The sequence below is a fragment of the Macaca nemestrina genome, chromosome 6 (genome assembly GCF_043159975.1).
Source record: "Macaca nemestrina isolate mMacNem1 chromosome 6, mMacNem.hap1, whole genome shotgun sequence".
NCBI lineage: Eukaryota > Metazoa > Chordata > Mammalia > Primates > Cercopithecidae > Macaca > Macaca nemestrina.
In genome coordinates, this window is record NC_092130.1 from 86,195,284 (window position 1) to 86,216,141 (window position 20,858).

Sequence of the window (20,858 nt, forward strand, 5' to 3'; positions counted from 1 at the left end):
TTTTTTGTATTTTTAGTAGAGACGGGGTTTCACCATGTTGGCCAGGCTGGTCTCGAACTCCTGACCTCATGATCCGCCCATCTCTGCCTCCCATAGTGCTGGGATTACAGGCATGAGCCACTGTTCCCGGCCTTATTACAGTTTATTGTTATAGCTCCATTTTATTATTAGTTATTGTTGATTTCTTAATTTATAAATTAAAGTTTATGATAGATACCTTTGTATCGGAAAGAACATAATATATGTAGCATTCAGTGCTATCCATGGTTTCAGGCATCCAGTGGGGGTCTTGAAACATATCCCATGTAGATAAAGAAGAGCTACTATATGGTTTTACAAAAATTATACCAATATTTTTCTAATGGACATTTTTATATTGTCTTCCATAAAAAGCTTAAGAATGAACATACTTTAAGATCAAATCTTAAATCACCTCAGGGCTTTCTTAAAGGGACCGGGTACCTAGGTATGATGATTTTTGATGAGTTCTTCAGGTTAATGAAAGAGCTTGGTCAGAATCTAGCTCCTAACCTGGTTCTAACAAGTGATTAGCACTTGAGACATGAGTGCAGAATGGAGGAATGTACTTATTGAGCGAGGGGTCAGCATGAGGAAATTGAGGGACTATGGTGACCAAAACATCCATGATCCCTGCCCTCATTTTACATAGATTAGTAAAGAGACACGTATGAATCAAGTAGTCACCCAATATATAACCACCCACTGTGATACATACTACAAAGCCAAAACTCACGAGACTTCTTCCCAATAGTGAGAGAAGGCTCTCCTGAGGAAACAGTGTAAGCTGGGATCTCCTTGGTGAGATAGTGCTACCAGGTAAAAGGAGGGACAGTGGGGGGACAGCACACCTGGCAGAGGATAGAGCGATTTGCCAAAGTGCTGAGGTCGCAGGACTGCAGAGCCGACCAGTCAGGGATCTGTAAGAAGGCGAGTGTGCCTGAGATGAAGCTGCAGCCATCCAGCCTTCCATACACTCATTTCTGCATATGGGAATTCTATCAGAATACTTCTCTGTTGTTTTATGCATTTTCCAGGTTTTCTCCATTTAGCACTTAATATTTCTGTATTGGAAAAAAAATAGTTGTTTGTAAAAGATAACTCTATGAAATACAAAGAAGTGTCACTTTGCTGATTTTTCATGGCTTTGCCTCCTGTTGTGCTGAGTGTCCTAACTATACCAGTGGCACTTCATTTTAAAAATTAATTAAATCAGCAAGTGCTGGCAAAACAAAACACCGTCAAATGTGATTATCCAAATTCCTCTTGAGAAGCAAGAGATATTATAGCATGTTACTGGGCCTCCCCGTCAATTCCGGTGACTGTGTAATGAGAGATTTTTGCTGTTGTTAATTCTCTACGGAATCATCATAAATCTTCATCCTTTCAGGATGGGTTTGACTTGAGAGAAGAACTAAAAGGACAAATTTCAATAAAGAAAATAGATAAAATAGATAATCACATTGAAAAATGATGGTTATCGTGAAGAGTAAACTATATAAGGTAATAAGACTAATTTCTTGTGTGGCTCATAAACTGGGGCTTTAAAGAGTCTAAGTGTTTTTGAGTAATAGCATCATTGGAATAAGCATAGAGTCCCCAAGGTGACAATTTCAAGGGACAACACACTTAAGTAATTAGAATTTTGGAATGCATGTTTTAAAAAATCAGTTTGCTTCATTTAATGAGATATATTTATTCATTAATTCAACCAGCCTTTATTCAATGACTTCTCTGGGACCAGTTCTATTTTAGGTGCTTGGGATAGATCAAGGAATGAAACAGAGATCCCTGTCCTAGAGGGATTTACATTTTAGTATCGTGTAGAGAGATAAAGAGTAAATGAAATAAGTAAAGAAATCATAAATTATGTTAGAAGTATAACAACAATGGGCTGGGCGTGGTGGCTCACACCTCTAATCCCAGCACTGTTGGAGGCTGAGGCAGGTGGATCATGAGGTCAGGAGATCAAGACCACGGTGAAACCCTGTCTCTACTAAAAATACAAAAAATTAACCATGCACGGTGGTGGGCGCCTATAGTCCTAGCTACTTGGGAGGCTGAGGCAGGAGAATGGCGTGAACCCCGGAGGCAGAGCTTGCAGTGAGCCGAGATTGGGCCACTGCACTCCAGCCTGGGCGACAGAGCAAGACTCCGTCTCAAAAAAAAAAAAAAAAAAAAAGAAGTATAACTACAATGACAAAAAAGAAAAAAAAATAGATCAGAGTAAAGATGATAAGGAATGCACCAGACTTGGTACACCTAACATCATAAAATGCACCTAACATCATAAAACCAAAACCTGGCCCCTCTTTTTCATTCCATGATCGCAGCCTTGTAAACTAAATAGTTTTAACTCTTGAGTTATATTTTTAACTCTCACAATCTTTTGATCCAGTGAGGAAAGGAAAAGTCCTCAGCAACAAAATCTAGCCACATGAACAGAATCAGGTCTATTAAAATCAAGCCCAGTCTCCTTGCTTTGCATTTTCAGGGGCTCAGCCTGGCTTTATTAACAATTGTGTTTCTCCCATGCTCAGCCTTGATGTTTCTCTCTTGCTCCTGCTTGCAGTGCCTCAGAGTTGAGAGTTATGCACAAGTAGTGCAAGAAAGGCAAGGTTTCCTTCCTTGTTGTCAAAGGCAACTCTGACAACACTGAGATCTGGAAAAGCACTCTATTTGTTCCTCTGTTACCATCAAAGAGCCTGAGAGTATCTCAGTGGGGCAAAGGGAAATGATTGACAGCAACATTGGCCACCAGCAGTTCTCAGAATGGATTGAATATTGTGAACCACCTAATTTTTAAGCATGGGTTAGATTAACTTTGTTAAAACAAAACAAAACCAAAACATGTCCTGGAGTTTTCCTCAAACAAACGTAAAGACAGTAAAATAATTTATTGATTGAATAATTCTTACCCTGAAATTCTAATTCCTTGCACCTAGCCAATTGTGTCCCCATTCCTAAAAATTCATATGTTGAAGTCCTAACCCCCAACACTTCAGAATGTGACTGTATTTGAAAATAACAACTTTAAAAGGGTAATTAAACTGAAATGAAATCATTAGGGTGGGTGATAATCCCATATGACTGGGATCCTTCTAAGAGGAAGAAATTTGGCCACAGACACACAAGGGACACAGGGAGAAGACAGCCATCAACAAGCCAAGGAGAGAGGCCTCAGAAGAAACCAACCCTGCCAACACTTTGATCTTGGACTTCTAGCTTCCAGGATTGTGAGAAAATGCATCTCTGTTCAAGCCACCCATGCTGTGACATTTTGTTACAGCAGCCTTAGCAAACCAATACACTGAAAAATAAGCTGGGTCTGGGATCCATATCTTACTGGTTGTTAGCTACCAAAATAATTTAAAACTTTACCCCAGCGTACATACAAGCCAGTTGTTGCTGCTACCTGTCTCTCTCACTCCCCATTTTGTGTCTTTTCTCAGTGGAAATGAAGCACTAGTGCTTTGCTTATGAACTTACCCATCAGAACCCCATCCCACTTCATTTACCCCAAAGATTCCAGGAGGTGGGAGATCAGAGACACATTTTTCTTACTGTATTAATCAGGCTTCTTCAACAGAATCAATAGGATTTACATAGATATGTAATAGGAGTTTATTATGGGAATTGGTTCCTCATTATGGAAGCTGAGAAGTCCTGTGATCTGTTGTCTGCAGGCCAGAGAGCCAGGAAAGTCAGTGGTATAATTCAGTCCTAGTTCTAATGTCCGAGAAGCTGGGGAGCACGGGTGTGGTACTGGTGTAAATCTGGAGTTCAAAGGTCTGAAAAGCAGAAGTACTGACGTCCAAGGACAGGAGAAGATGGATGTTCCAATTCAAGGAGAGAGACAGAAAATCTCCCCATCCTCTGGCTGGGCCGGGTGGCTCACACCTGTGATCTTAGTACATTGGGAGGCTGAGGCAGGTGGATCACCTGAGGTCAGGAGTTTGAGACCAGCCTGGCCAACATGGCGAAACCCTGCCTCTACTAAAAATACGTAAATTAGCCAGGTGTGGTGGCAGGTGCCTGTAATCCCAGCTACTCGGGAAGCTGAGGCAGGAAGAATTGCTTGAACCCAGGAGGTGGAGGTTGCAGTGAGCCTAGATCATGCCACTGTACTCCAGCCTGGGTGACAGAGCCAGACTGTCTCAAAAAACAAAACAAAACAAAACAAACAAAAAAAAAAAAAAAGAAAAGAAAAGGAAAGAAAGAAAATGTGCCCATGCTCTGCCTTTTTGTTGTCTCTGAGCCCTCAAGGATTGAATAAATCTGTCTACATTGATCTTCTGTACTCAGTTTACTGATTTAAATGCTAATCTCTTCTAGAAATATACTCACAGACATACTCAGGAGTAATGTTTTACCATCTGTTTGGGCCTCCCTTAGCCCTGTCAAGTTGACACAGAAAATTAACCAACACACTCACAAAAATACTGTGGAGCCCTGCTCTGCTACATGCCCTTTATTTCACAGGTTACGTAACTACTCTTGACAGAGGCTAAATGAAGACCAAGTGTGATGAACCATCTAGGAGAACACACTTCAGTCAGATCGTTTTTTGAGTTACATTTATCCGGTGCACTTGATAAAATTGATAAAACTTGCTTCAGATAAAGAAGCACTGGAAAATAAAAATCCAATAACTTGATTTTTGCCCCCACTGCTATCCCTCTCCTGTGAGATGTTCTTGAGCTAGTATTTACTTTAACCTTACATGAAGTTTAGTAAAGAGTCTTTCTTTGATCTTTTGAAGAAACTGGATACTTTGGTTTCCTTACTATTTCATAAGTATTGATATAATTTCATTTTCCCAATAAAACCTGAGACATTGTATATTTAGGCATCTTTTGCTCCCTTAGCTCTCTTCATTCCCAAACTTTTCCAGTTATTTTTCTCCTTTGTCTCTTTTGGGGCATTTCTCATTCCTCTTGCTGCTGAAATGTTGGTATTCCCCAGGTTGCCACTGTAGGGCCACTTTACATTGTTGTTGTTTTTGTTATTGTTGAAAGGGCTCTCATACACACGTTTTTGTAAACAGCTTTGTTGAGATATAATTCACATACTGTTCAATTCATTCGTTGGAAGGATATAATTCATTGCCTTTTGGTATATTCACAGAGTTGAGCATCGATCACACAGTCCACATTAGAATGTTTTCATTCACCCGAGAAGAAATCCTGTGCCCCTTAGTTATCACCCCCAATCTCTCCATCCTTCCTCCCCTCCCTCAGTCATAAGCAACCACTAATCCACTTTCTGTCTCCATAGATTTGCCTATTCTGAATATTTCATACAAATGAAATACAATACGTGGCCCTTTGTGACTGGCTTGTTTCACTTAGCACCATATTTTTAAGGTTCATTTATGTTGTAGCATGTATCAGTACTTCATTTCTTTTATGACTAAATATTCCCATGTACATGTGTACCACATTCTGCTTACCCATTCATCAGTTGATGGACATTTGAGTTGATCCACTTTTTGACTGTTACACATAATGCTAAAGTGAATGTTCATGTACAGTTTTGTGTGTACATATTTTTTTATTTCTCTTGCGCATATACTTTAGAGTAAAATTGCTGGGCCATATGGTAATTCTACATCTAGTCATTGACAGATACTTTGAAGAACTGCTAGATTATTTTCCAAAGTTCTCATCTCTTCTTGTGGTTTGGGCCACCATAACTAGCTTTGATCATGGTCATGGACCTTGCCATGGAGCTGTAGAGAAGTGCAGGGTATTCACTACTGATTACACTTCCTCCTGTTTAGCCTTCTAACCTTTACCATTTTGCTCCTCAAGCCAACCCCTGCATAGAAGCCAGAGTGAACTGTCGAAAATACTTATCTAGGCATGTCATTTTCCTGTTTTAAGCACTCCCATGGCTTTCTAGTATAACTTGTTGGAGCCCAAGCCCTCTGTAACAAGGTGCGGAAGAGCACCTACCATCCGGTCACTGCCCAGCTCTCCAGCCTTGTCTTTCTCTCCTCCCTGCCTCCCATTCAGATTACACCAGCACTTTATAGCTCCAGTCCCCCTCAGACATTATGCCTCAATCTTTGCAGTTAAATCATATACATCTGCTTGTAGGCCCAGTCTGGGTTATTTTCAATTTGAGGTTTTTGGAGGTCACTTTTGACTGTAAAGGTAAAAAGTTGAAGGATAAGTAGCGGTTGGAGTCATCTGCTGACCACTCACTCTCATTTGATGTTTTAGGAGCTTCCTTCCCTGGTTCTTTTACCTGGACACTGACCCCTACATTCACAGGCCCGCAGTCTGGGGTCAGTACACCTCCTCTGTGCTCCTTAATGACTCAGTGGGTTGTTAGAATGTTGAAGTACTTCCTCACTCCTTGGCAAATAGATGCTCTTCCAAGTTGCCCAAGACTGCACCACCACCTCCACTGCCCTGAACCTACCCAGGGCTCCCCAGATTTCCTCATTCTCCAGCAGCAGAAGGACTAAATAGCCCCCAGAATCTGCCCTGGCACTGTTGCAGGTCTGCCCTGTGTCAGTGTCCCTGTGCCTTAGTTGTAGAATGTCAACCCTGAGTATCCCACTGAAGAGCACTTTCTGCTTGTGATTCAATGGATACCCCCAAAATACTGGTGGAATGAACAGATGAATAAGTAAAAGTCTTTTTTCTTTTCATTTGATGGCTAGATATCAATGGGTAAAACCACTTTTTAGATCTAATACTGGTTTATCTGGTCACAGACCCTTCAAGAATATTTTATTCACCATCCAAATGGCATTAATATTTATTGAAGGCTAGATGAGGAATTTGCCTGCTATATTTCTGAAATCATCAAAAAGGATGATGTTCTTACTTGCATTGCTCTCTCATGAAAAATCACTCCTAAAAAGGTAGCTCAACCTGCTGCTTTGACTTCCTTCAGTAACATGGAGAGCTCAAGGGAATCGTTAAAGAAAAATCATACATAATGAAACATGATTATTTTAAAATTTGTGGTTTCCATTGATTTCTAAAGTAGAGAAAATAGATTTGCTTTTATATTACATATTTTTTCTCACTAGAGGCATTTTCAAAAATTAAATGAGGTGGGCACATTGAATTTATTAAAAGGATTTGCCATTTATTGAGAAAAAAAGCCCTTAGATGCTTCACATTCTGTATATTAACCAAAAGTGTAAACAGTCACCTCTATATATGAAAATGTACCTTGCAGATGTAGTATAGCATAATCCCAGAACTTACCTGCTTCAGCTTGTCAAAGTGCGATAAAATAATGACACACAAATATCAAAATTTCAAAGTTCTAGAGTATCAAGTCTGTCATTAAGTATAAGAAGATGCATATGTGTGCGCGCAGAGGGTGTTTATACGTCTAAAAAACTGATTTTGGAAATTATATTTGGGAATGTTTGTGGACCTATGTTTTTCATTGAGGTAGAGTTTTCCTTTAAACAGACCATTAGGTACATGAAAGTTAAAAATAAATGCATGCATGGCTTTCTGAATGTTCTTTGTGGCTTTTATTTATGACTTGCCTTCATTTCTTTAATATGAGCCAAGTTAAACACAAGTAGCTCTCAGATAGAACTATTGTACCTTCATCATTATTGATACTAATCAATAAGTGGGAGGAACACAGAAATTGTCTGCAGCTGGGGTCTTCAGCCTACCTCTGATGGCATTAAACATAGAGGTAACTGATTTCTCTGTTGACCCTCTCATTCAACTGTGCAGGCCTGGTGGTAAGAGATTCTGTTCGTTTCATCTGAGTATCTTCTCACTCCCTTTTCTCCCCCGCTAGCTCTAGCATGTGGTAGAAATTTAAAGCCAAACAAAAAACCAATTTATTGCATAGGTCAGCTCTGTTCTTTACTGAAATTATGTTAAAAAAAACAAAAAGGCACAAAAGAACGTTTAATATGATGTTATCTTTCTTCATAGCTTTGTGTTAGATTTTTATAAGGATTTTTTGTAGAATAACTCTGCATACGATGCTTGCAGTTTTGGAGTAATTTGGAGAGAAGTTGAAGAAGATTTTCTCGGATAATTAAACATTTGATATGTACAAATTAAGTCAATGAAAAACGAGTGAATTGAATTGGCTTTTTCAGACATGATAAGTTGTATTTCAAAACATATAGTTTATGTATATGATTTCATTCATTTATTCCCTGATTGTGCATTTACTGTGTTCCAAATGCCATTTCAAACACTTGGGATACACCAGTCAATAAGGCACAATATCTGTACTCATAAGGTTATCATTTCCTTAAAAAAAATACAACAAATAAATAAAATGAAAAAGAATCAGGTAGTAAAGAGTGTTAGGAGTAAAATAAGACACTTATTTCATAGAGTGTCTTTGTGTGGGGATGGAGAATACTTAGATTGGCCAGAGAAAGTCTTGCTAAATTGGCAACATTTGAGCTGACGTCTCAGCAACAAGGAGACTGCCAGGGGAAGGTTGGGGCTAGCAGATTCCAGGTAGAAGAGTCATCAGGAGAAAAGGCATGGAGATTCAGGTGGCGGCTAAGGTCAATTAGCTAACAGCAGACATTAGATGGTGATCATATTGTTGCTCTGTCCTCATTATAATAGATAGTATGTTTAAAATTGTTCCAACAAAACTCAAACCAGACAGATGATCCACTTGGAAGTTAACAAATATATACTTGAATCATTTAAGCACCTTAAAAATGTAACTAACATCGGAGATGCCGCCATTTCATCCGTCCTCGGTCTCTGCGCCTTTCGCAGAGCTTCCAGCAGCGCTATGTTGGGCCACGGCATCCGGAGGTTCACAACCTCTGTGGTCGTAGGAGCCACTATGAGGAGGCCCCTGGAAAGAATTGCCATTTTCAGTGGAAAACAAGTGGGCGTTACTAGTTGTGTTTGTACTTTGGATCTGCATTTGCTGCACCCTTCCTTATAGTAAGACACCAACTGCTTAAATCATAAGGATGTTTCAGTTCGTCCATTTAACAGATATGAAGAGCATTTTAAGAGATACAGCCTCTGGAAATGGATCAAACTCTAACTCATGGCATACTAGATATGTTTGTCAATAAACTTATGACATGAAAAAAAAAACTGTAACTAACATCAATTAAACAAATGATTAGGTTGGAAGATACAACAGTCAAGAGTTGCACAATGGACTTTCTAATAATTGATGGGTATTACTCCTTTCCCTTCTGCACAAAACATAACACATCCAAATTTTCAGTGTGTGTAGTATCAGTATTGAAAAAATCCTTGACCCTTAAAATGTTTTGCCGTTTAAGAATAAAAGTTCATTGCACTTTATTCTTGATCTCTGATCACTACTGAAGGATATTCAAAGAGAGATGTTATGATTTAGCTATAACCTGTTCTTGGTGAAGTGATAGCTTTGATGTCCAGATAAAAGTACTTTTCAATTCTAACAAAACAAAATAAAAAGGTGTGCAGAAGATGAAAGTCCTCAGGTAATATAAGAAGAGAAGGAAAATATTGAGATAAATATCTTTGAGGTCTCCAACCACTTTTTATATTCCTAGTGAATAATTTGGACTAAGTGGTTTAGCCATGACAGAACCTTACAGAGTGGGATCATATATTTGAGGGAAGTAATATAGAGTATAAGTTCTACAAACATAGGAATTATGCTTTTGCTTTCCTGTAAAGGCTAGGATAGGACTTTACCCCCAGTATATGCTTCATAAATGCCAGTGATGAAAAGGAGAAGGACTACTGTACTTCAGGGTCATTTTAATGAGATAACAGATCAGAATGGAGTTCTGGAATCTTACTCATATTCAAACAAGCAAGTACTACATTTCAGAACCTAACATCTAACAGACATCTGTATTAGTCAAGGTTCTCCAGAGAAACAAAACCAGTAAGAGATTTATGTGTTTAATCCATATACTTTTTGAGCCAGATTTTCTCATTTATAAAGTGCCTTTTTCCATTTTATAAAGATAGTCTGACAGATAGCATGTGCTTTCCCACACAAATCTGTCAGCTCGCTCGTCTTTATCCACCACACCCACCTATGGTTCAAATCTGAAAACTTTCCAAAGTAGAGTATGCCAGTCAGCTAGAGGCAGTTAGATGAAAATTGAGAAGTAAAAATTCATCTTAAATCTTTGTTTATCTGAGATCTAAGCTTCACCACAGTAGATAACTGCTGGATGGATAAAGGTCTTAGTCAGCTGGGGCCTTTGTGGCATCTCTCAGGCTCCAGGTGGGGTATACAAATAGTATATTACTCTTAAATGTGTATGTGTTACCCTTAAGAACCACTTCTTTAGGCATTTAGACATCCAAGAATGTCTAAGAAAACCCTTATTTGTACATTGATACATGGGCTTGTTTTAAAAAATCAGAGCTTGTTACAATCCAAATACCTTCTTGGAAACCCAAAGTGTATATCTTGTGCTGAATGATAAATTCTACCTCTCCTGTAGAAGCCCAATAATATCTTCAGTGAAAGGGAGTGACAAACATTTCACATGGAAAGAGGTGGATGTTTTTCTTGGAAAACTCAGGGTGCATGTCATTTCTTAAAAGAAAAATATTTTCTTTTCTGAAGTACACATTATGGATCCTCAGCGACATTTATTTAAGGAGAGGCCTACAATGAGTCTGAGCTCATAAATCTTGTTTGCTGTTCTTTTCCTAATCCAGTGGATAAGAAAAATCAGACTCTTTACATGTTATATTCTGTTCCCCCATTGTTTTTAGTTGTGCTAGCCAGATTTTATTTTTAATTTTTGTGGGTACATAGTAGATACATATTTATGAGTTACAAGAGATGTTTTGATATAGGCATGTAATGTGTATTAATCAGATCAGGGTAAATGGGGTATTCATCACCTCAAGCATTTCTCCTTTGTGTTAAAAACAATTTAATTATACTCCTTGAGTTATTTAAAAATGTACAGTTAAAAATGTACTATAGTCACCCTGTTGTGCTATCAAATACTAGGTTTTATGCTAACTGTATTTTTGAACCCATTAACCATCTGCACTTTCTTCTCATCTCCCCACTAACTTTCCCAGCCTCTGGCAACCATCCTTCTACTTATTTTAATTTTTAGTGCCCACAAATAAATGAGGACATGTGAAGTTCGTCTTTCTGTGCCTGGCTTATTTCACTTAACCCAGTGACCTCCGGTTCCATTTATGTTGTTGCAAATCACAAGAACTCATTATTTTATAGCTGAATAGTACTCTATGTGTATATGTATCACATTTTCTTTATTCATCTGTTGATGGATACTTAGATTGATTCCAAATCTTGGCTATTGTGAATAGTGCTGTAATCCACATGGAAAGGCAGATATCTCTTCAATATACTGAATTCCGTTCTTTTGGATGTATACCTAGGAGTGGAATTGTTGGATACTATGGTAGCTCTATTTTCAGTTTATCGAGGAACCTCCAGACTATTCTCCATAGTGGTTGTACTAATTTACATTCCCGCCCAGAGTGTGCGAGGGTTTCCTTTTCTCTATATCCTTGCCAGTATTTGTTATTGCCTGTCTTTTGGATATAAGCCATTTTAATTGGGATGAGATGATATCTCATTGTTTTGATTTGCATTTCTCTGATGATCAATGATGTTGAGCACCATTTCATATACCTGTTTTCCATCTTTATATCTTCTTTTGAGACATGTTTATTCAGATCTTTTGCCTATTTTCAATTCAGATCATAAGTTTTTTTCCTATAGAGTCGTTTGAGCTCCTTATATATTCTGGTTATTAACCACTCGTCAGATGGATAGTTTGCAAATCTTTTTTCCCATTTTGTGGGTTGTCTTTTCACTTTGTTGATTGCTTACTTTGCTGTTCAGAAGCTTTTCAGTTTGATGTGATCCAGTTTGTCCATTTATGGTTTGATTGCCTGAACTTGTCGGGTATTACTCAAGAAATCTTTGCCCAGTCCAGTGTCCTGGAGACTTTTCTCAATGTTTTCTTTTAGTAATTTCATAGCTTGAGGTCTTAGATTTAATTTTTAATTCATTTTGATTTGATTTTTATGTATGGTGAGAGATAGGAGTACAGTTTCTTTTTCTTTCTTTTTTTGCATATGGATATCCAGTTTGACCCACACCATTTACTGAAGACGCTGTCCTTTCTCCAGAATATCTTCTTGGCACCTTTGTCAAAAATGAATTCACTATAGATGTATGGATTAATCTCTGCGTTCTCTATTCTCTTTCACTGATCCATGTGTCTCTTTTTATGCCAGTACCATGTTACTGTAGTTCTGTAAGATAAAGTCAGGTAACATGGTTCTTCCAGTTTTGTTCTTTTTGTTTAGGATAACTTTGACTATTCTGGGTCTTTTCTGGTTCTATTTAAATTTTAGGATTTTTTTTTTCTATTTCTATGAAGAATGTCATTGATATTTTGATAAGGATTACATTAAATGTATAGGTTGCTTTGGTTAGTATGGACATTTTAGCAATATTAATTCTTCCAATCCATGACCATGGGATATCTTTCATTTTTGTGTGTCTTCTTTTCTCTCTTGCATTCTATGCTTTATAGTTTTCACTGTACAGATCTTTCACTGCTTCAAGTTAATTCCTAGGTATTTCATTTTATTTGTGGTTATTGTAAATGGAATTACATTCTTGATTTGTTCTTCAGATGTTTGCTTTTGGCATACAGAAATGCTACTGGTTTTTGTTTGTTAATTTTGTCTCCTGCAACTTTATCGAATTTGTTTATCAGTTCTAATAGTTTTTGGGGGAAGTCTTTAGGTTTTTCCAGATTTAAGATCATATCATCTGCAAACAGGGATAATTTGACTTCTTCCTTTCCAATTTGGATGCCCTTGTTTCTTTCTCTGGTCTGACTGCTCCAGCTAGGACTTCTGGTACTGTGTTGAATAACAGTAGTGAAAATGAGCATCCTTGTCATGTTCCCAATCTTAGAGAAGAGGCTTTCAGTTTTTCCCCATTCAGTATTATACTGTTTATAGACCTGTTGTATATGGCTTTTATTATGTTGAGGTATGTGTCTTCTATATCCATTTTTTTGAGAGTTTTTGTGATGAAGGGATGTTGAATTTTATCAAATGTTTTTTCAACATCAGTTGAAATGATTATATGGTTTTTGTTCTTCATTCTGTTGGTATGATGCATCCCATTGATTGATTTGCATATATAGTACCCTCCTTGCATCCATGGGATAAATCCCACTTGGTCATGATGAATGATCATCATAATGTACTGTTGAATTCAGTTTGCTGGTATTTTGTTGAGAATTTCTGGATCAATATTCATAAGTGATATTGGCCTGTCATTTTCTTCTTTTTTATGTGTCTTTGTCTGATTTTGGTATCAGGGTAACACTGGCCTTGCAGAATGACTTTGGAAGTATTCCCTCCTCCTTTATTTTTCTGAATCATTTGAGTAGGATTGATATTCGTTCTTCTTTAAATGTTTAATGAAATTCAGCAGTGAAGCCACTGAGTCCTGGACTTTTCTTAGCTGGGAGACATTTTATTATGGCTTTCATCTCCTTACTTGTTGTTGGATTATTCAGATTTTGGATTTCTTCATGGTTCAGTCTTAATAGGTTTTATGCATGTAGGAATTTATCCATTTCTTCTGGATTTTCCAATTTATTGCAGATAGTTGCTTATAGTAGCCACTAATGATTCTTTGGATTTCTGCAGTATTAGTTATAATGTGTCCCTTTTCATTGTTGATTTTATTTATTTGAGTCTTCTCTATTTTTTTCTCAGTCTGGCTAAAAGTTTGTCCATTTTCTTTATCTTTTCAGAAAACCAACTTTGCACTTTTTGATCTTTTCTTTTGTTTTCTTTGTTTCAAATTTATTTATTTATGCTCTGAACTTTATTATTTCTTTTCTTCTACTAATTTTGGGTTTGGTTTGCTCTTGCTTTTCTAACTTTTAAAGATGCATTGTTAGCTGGCTTATTTAAAGTTTTTATTTTTTGATGTAGCCACATATAATTATAAGCTTTCTTCTTAGTACTACTTTTGCTGTATCCCACAGGTTTTGGTAGGTTGCATTTCTATGATCATTTGTTTCAATATATTTTTCCATTTTCTTTCTAATGTCTTCAGTGACTCACTGATTATTCAGGAGTATATTTTTAAATTTCCGTATGTTTGCATAGTTCCCCAAATCCCTCTTGTTATTGATTTCTAGTTTGATTCCATTGTGGTCAGGGAAGCTGCTTGATGTTATTTCAATTTTCTTGACTGTTTTAAGACTTGTGTTTTGACCTAACATATGATCTGTCTTTGCAAATGATCCATGTGCTGTGGAAAATAATGTTGGATAAAATGTTCAGCTGTTGGATAAAATGTTCTCTAAATACGTAGTAGGTCCATGCGTTCTGTAGTGCAGATTAAGTTCAATGTGTCTTTGTTGATTTTCTGTCTGGAAGATCTGTCCAATGACAAAAGTGGGATGTTAAAATCTCCAGCTATTATTTTATTGGAGTCTATGTCTGTCTTTCGTTCTAATAGCATTTGCTTTATATATCAGGATGCTGCACTGTTTGGTGCATGCATATTTACAATTGTTATATCTTATGCTGAATTGACCCTTTTATCATTATCTAGTGATTTTCTTTGTCTCTCCTTATGGTTTTTGTCTTGAAATCTACTTTGTCTGATATAGGTATAGCCACTTTAGCTCTTTCTTGTTCCCATTGGTATGGAATATCTTTCTCCATCCCTTTACTTTCAGTCTGTGTATAGGTGAAATGTGTTTCTTGTAGGCAACAGATCATTATGTCTTGTTTTTTAAAATCCATTCAGCCACTCTATGTCTTTTGATTGGAGAGTTTTGTCCATTTATATTCAATGTTATTATTAATAAGTAAGGACTTACTCCTGTCATTTTGTTACTTGTTTTCTGTTTGTTTTATGGTCTTCTCTTTCTTGTTTTCTTTCTGTATTCCTTTCAGTGAAGGTGATTTTTTTCTGGTCATTTGATTTAATTTTATACTTTTCGTTTTTGTGTATCCATTCTATGTTTTTTGATTTGAGGTTACCATAAGCCTTGCAAATGCTGTCTTATGACCCTTTATTTTAAGCTGATAAGAACTTAATACTGCTTGCATAAACAAACAAACAAATAAGCAAAAAGAAAACTAATAAAAACTCTACACTTTAACCTCTCTTTTTAAAAATTTATTTTGTTATTTTAAGTTCTGGGGCATACGTGCAGGATGTACAGGTTTGTTACATAGGTAAATGTGTGCCATGGTGGTTTGGTGCATCTATCAATGCATCACCTGGTTATTAAGGCCCACATGCATTAACTATTTTTCCTAATGCTCTCCCTCCCTCCACCCCACCCCTCAACAGGCCCCTGTGTGTATTGTTCCCCTTTCTTCTCCCTGTGTCCTTGTGTTCTCATTGTTCAGCTCCCATTTATAGGTGAGAACATGTGGTGTTTGGTTTTCTATTCCTGCGTTAGCTTGCTAAGGATAATGGATTCCATCTCCATCCATGTCTGTGCAAAAAACATGATCTCATTCCTTTTTATGGCTGCATAGTATTGCATGGTGTATAGGTACCACATTTTCTTTATCCAGTCTATCACTGATGGGCATTTGGGTTTATTCCATGTCTTTTCTATTGTGAATAGTGCTGCAATGAACATGTGTGTACATGTATCTTTATAATAGAATGATTTATATTCATTTGGGTATATACTCAGTAATGGGATTGCTGGGTCAAATGGTATTTCTGGTTCTAGATCTTTGAGGAATTGCCACATGGTCTTCTACAATGGTTGAACTAATTTACATTCCCACCAACAGTGTGAAAGCATTCCTATTTCTCTGCAACTTTGCCAACATGTTGTTTCTTGACTTTTTAATAATCACCATTCTGACTGGCATGAAATAGTATCTCATTGTGGTTTTGATTTGCATTTCTTTAATGATCAGTGATGTTGAGCCTTTTTTTCCCCCATATGTTTGTTGGCCGCGTGAATGTCTTCTTTTGAAAAATGGCTGTTCATGTTTTTTGCCCACCTTTTAATGAGGTTGTTTTTTCTTCTAAATTTGATTAAGTTTATTGTAGAATCTGAATATTAGACATTTGTCAGGTGGACAGATTGGAAAAATTTTCTCCATACTTTATCTAGAAAACACCATAATCTAAGCCCAAAAAGATTCTTAAGATGATAAGTAACTTCAACAGTCTCAGTATACAAAATCAATGTGCAGAAATCACAAGCATTTGTATACAGCAACAACAGGCAAACAGACAGCCAAGTTATGAATGAACTCCCATTCACAATTGTCACAATGAGAATAAAATTCCTAGGAATACAGCTAACAAGGGAAGTGAATGACCTCTTCAAGGAGAACTATAAACCAGTGCTCAAAAAAACGTGAGAGGACACAAACAAATGGAAAAACATTCCATGCCCATGGATAGGAAGAATCAATATTATGAAAAAGGCCATACCTGCCCAAGGTAATTTGTAGATTTAATGCTATTCCCATTAAACTACCATTGGCATTCTTCACAGAATTAAAAACTATTTTAAAACTTATATGAAACCAAAAAAGAGCTCGAATAGCCAAGGTAATCCTAAGCAAAAAGAACAAAACTGGAGGCATCATGCTACCCAATTTTAAACTATTCCACAAGACTACGGTAACCAGAACAGTATGGTACTGGTTCCTCCAACTCTTAACCTTTTGTTGTTTCTCTGTATATCTTATTATATTGTCTATCTGTTGAAAAGTTGTCATAGCTATTATTTTTGATTGGTTCATCATTTCATCTTTCTACTTCAGATAATTAGTTTACACACCACTGTTATAGTGTTATAATATTCTGTGTTTTTTGGTGCAATTACTGTTACCAATGAGTTTTATACCTTCAGATGATTTCTTATTGCTTTTTATTGTCTTTTTCTTTCTGACTGAAGTACTCCCTTTAGCATTTTTTTTTTTTTTTTTTTGGTAGGATAGATCTGGTGTGATGAAATCTCTCAGCTTTTATTTGTCTAGGAAAGTGTTTATTTCTCCTTCATGTTCAAAGGACATTTTTCTAGAGCAGAAGTTTTTTACTCTAAACATATTCCTCTAGAGTAAAAGTTTTTTACTCTAGACATATTCTAGAGTAAAAGTTGTTTTTTTTTTTTTTCCTTCAGCACTTTAAATACATCATGCCACTATCTTCTGGTCTGTGAGGTTTGCACTGAAAAGTCTGATGCCAGATGTATTACAGTTCCATTTTATTTTATTTGTTTCTTTACTCTTGCTACTTTTAGAATCTTTACCTATGATCTTTGGGAGTTTGCTTATTAAATACCTTGAGGTAGTAGTCTTAAGGTTAAATGTGCTTGTTATTCTAAAATCTTGTACTCAGATATTATCTTTCTCTAACTTTGGGGATTTCTCTGTTATTATCTCTTTGAATAAACTTTCTACCTCTATCTCTTTCTCGACCTCATCTTTAAGGCCAATAACTCTTAGATTTGCCTTTTTGATGCCATTTTCTAGAAAATGTAGGCATGCTTTATTGTTTTTTATTCTTTTATCTTTTGTCTCCTCTGACTATTTTCAAATAGCCTGTCGGCAAACTCATTTATTCTTTCTTCTGCTTGATCGATTCTGGTATTAAAAGACTCTGATGCATTCTTCAGTATGCCAATTGCATTTTTCAACTCCAGAAATTCTGCTTGATTCTTTTTAATTATTTTAATCTCTTTGTTCAGTTTATCTGATAGAATTCTGAATTCCTTCTTTGTATTATCTTGAAAAGCTTTGAGTTTCCTCAAGACAGCTATTTTTAATTCTCTATCTGAAAGATCATGTATCTCTGTTTCTCCAGGATTGGTCCCTGGTGCTATATTTAGTTCATTTGGTGAGATTATGTTTTCCCGAATGGTCTTGATGCCTGTGGATGTTTTCCTGTGTCTGGGCATTGAACAGTTAAGTATTTACTATAGTCTTCACGGTCTAGGCTTGTTTATACTCATGCTTCTTGGGAGGGCTTTTCAGTTATTTGAAAGGACTTGGGTGTTGTGATCTAAGCCATAGTTGCATAAGTGGGCACCCCAAGTCCAGTAATTCTGTGGTTCCTGAAGACTTGTAGAAGTACCTCCTTGATGGTCTTGGATAAGATCCAGAAGTATTCTCGGGATTACCAGGCAAAAACTCTTGTTCTTTTTCCTTACTTTCTCCAAACAGTTTCTCCGTTCTGGGCCATCTGGAACTGGGAGTGGGGTGACACAAGCACCCCTGTGGCCACCACCACTATGTCTGTGCTGGGTCAGTCCTGAAGCCTTGATCTTGCCTAAAGCCCACTGTAATTACTACCTGGCTGCCACCTATGTTCGTGCAAGGCCCTGGGGCTCTACAATCAGGAGCTGGCAAAGCCAGCTAGGCTTGTGTTCTAGCAAGTACCCCCAGGCCCTGGACAGGTCCAGGAGCCAGGGACTAAAGTCAAAAACCTTAGATGTCTACATGGTGTTCTATTGTACTGTGGTTGAGCTCACACCTCATACTCAAACCACAACACGCAGTCCCTTGTGGGGGGACTTCCCTCCCCTTTTCACAAGCAGAGGAGCCTCACCTGCTGGCCACTACTACCACAGGCCCACATGGAGTATTGCCAGGTTACTTCCATGCTCTTTTAAGGCCTGAGGGCTCTTAAGTCAGCTTGTAGCTAATGCTACCTGGCCTGGTACTCACCCTTCAGGGCAGTGGTCTTCCCTCTGTGTCAAGGGCAGGACCAAGGATGCCATCCAAGAGCCAAGGCCTGTAGTTGGTGACCCCAATAGCCTGCTCGGTGCTCTGTTTCTATGTGGCTGAACGAATACCTAAAGTGCAAGACAAAGTTCTCTTTAGACAAAGTGCTCTTTACTTTTCTTTCTGCTTTTCTCAGGCAGAAATTCTCCTTATAACACCATAGCTGAGAATGTGCTTACTCTCATCTGAAGACAGCTAATAACAGAGTCTTACTCAAGGCCCATAATGTACTTTCTGGGTATCATTATTGGTTATTCAGGACCCAAGGGCTCTTTATTTAGCAGTTGATGATCTTGCCAGGACTGGGTCCTTCCCTTCGAGGCTGTAGGTTCTCTTCTGGCCCAGGATATGTCTAGAAATGTCATCCACAAATAGGGCCTGGAAAGTGGGCCTCACAACTCTCACTGGTGCCCTGTCCTGCTGTGACTGAGCTGGTATCCAGGTGAAAGACAAAGTCCTTTTTACTCTTCCCTCTTCTCTACTCAGGTAGAAGGAGGAAGTCTCTTTCGGAGTCATGATCTATGCAGCCTGGGGTTGCTGGTGAGGTGGAACAAGCACTCCCTTAGCCACCCTGGCTGGTGTCTCAGGAGATCCTGTGCCCTTTAAGTCTACTGACTTAGAGCCTGATTCAGCACTCGGACTCAACTAGGAGTTATAGTTCTTGTGGCCTAGAATGCCTTTCAAGTTTATTTAGAGTCCCAGAGTACTTTAGCCTGTGATGGTAAGGCTTGCAGGAACTCAAATTCCAACCACTGGGAGGGCAATTCCTTTCTGGCTGGGGCTGGTTTAAATACTCCCTGTGTGGGTGTGCATCAGCTGAGCTCAGTCTGGTTTTGCTTTCTACTGTGACCAGGCAGCACTGAGTTCAATATGCGTTGTCTCACAATTCCTGTGTGCTCCCACTTCCAAGTGCCCAGATTCTCTACCCACACTATGCAGCCACTGATTGGGGATGGGGGATGGGTGGTGTCAGCAATTCAAGACTGCTTTTCCTACCTCTCCCATGCCTCTTTTAGTAACATGAAGTTAAAACATGGTACTATAAGTGCTCACCTGGTTTTTGGTTCTTATGAAGGTGCTTTTTTGTTTAGAGATAGTTGTTATCTTGGTGTTCTTCCTGGGTGGGTGGACAATCGGTGGAGCCTTCTATTTGTCTTGCTTCATCCCCTCCTCCCCTAATTTTTTAGTTATAGAAGCTGCTTTAATGTTTTTTTCAAAGCATTTGCATAACTAATGCATGTGCATGGTACTCAGTTCAAAAGGTACTAAATGACACAGTAAAAATTCCATTTCTTACGCTGTATTCCATTTCCTAGTTATCTCTCTGGAGGGAGCCAGGGTTACCAGCTGCTAGGCATATAAAATACTGTATTATTTCAACCATTAGGTTTATATAATAGTCAGTGTAAATTACTAAAAGTCTGAATATGCTTTATACTTTAAAAATTATATAACTATATAAGCAATTGATATTGAGACCAATAAGTGGATATCATAAAAGAAATCTTCCGCTTTAGAATTTCTTTCATTTTCCTTGTGTTACATTTCCGTAATATATTTGTTGCATCTTCCATGTTCTCTGTCAAGTAATTAATTTCATTGACTCTCAGATGAACTTTTTATTTCACATTTTTAACATTTCAAAAATTAAAATACTTCTTAAAATTTTTGGCATCTTACAATTTATTGGCAATGTTTTTATGTCTTAATTGTGTAATAAGTAATGGTGTGACATGAAATAATTGTGTTCTTAGACTAGACAAAATCTGATATTTTGTCCTCAGATTATTTCTTAAATGATGTTAGAAGTATAGTGAATTAAATAAATGAGGAAGAAGTTGCTAGATCTCTACCTAGACTTCAAATGGAAGTTGAAAACATTTTAAAGTTTGTTCCCAATCATTTATTTCTTTTAGATTTTAGGCTACAGTGTGATAGAAATAGCTAACATTAAAAAAAATATAATATTCTGGCTTTCAAATGTCACTGCATGATGTAGATGAAGAAATACCGTGGAAAGGTTTAGTATTTAATAAAGTGATTAAATCCATGTACTTCTAAAATACTAGTGTTTGGGCATTTGTTCTAGATACAGTT

General features: G+C 37.5%; 1 protein-coding gene and 1 pseudogene across 16 annotated transcripts in view; both read left to right on the forward strand.

The window, feature by feature from the left end:
• LOC105491971 (multiple C2 and transmembrane domain containing 1) overlaps nt 1-20,858 on the forward strand; it is a 598,621-nt gene that overhangs the window by 149,108 nt on the left and 428,655 nt on the right. The window lies entirely within an intron of this gene.
• On the forward strand, nt 1,465-18,290 carry LOC139363828 (cytochrome c oxidase subunit 7C, mitochondrial-like; annotated as a pseudogene).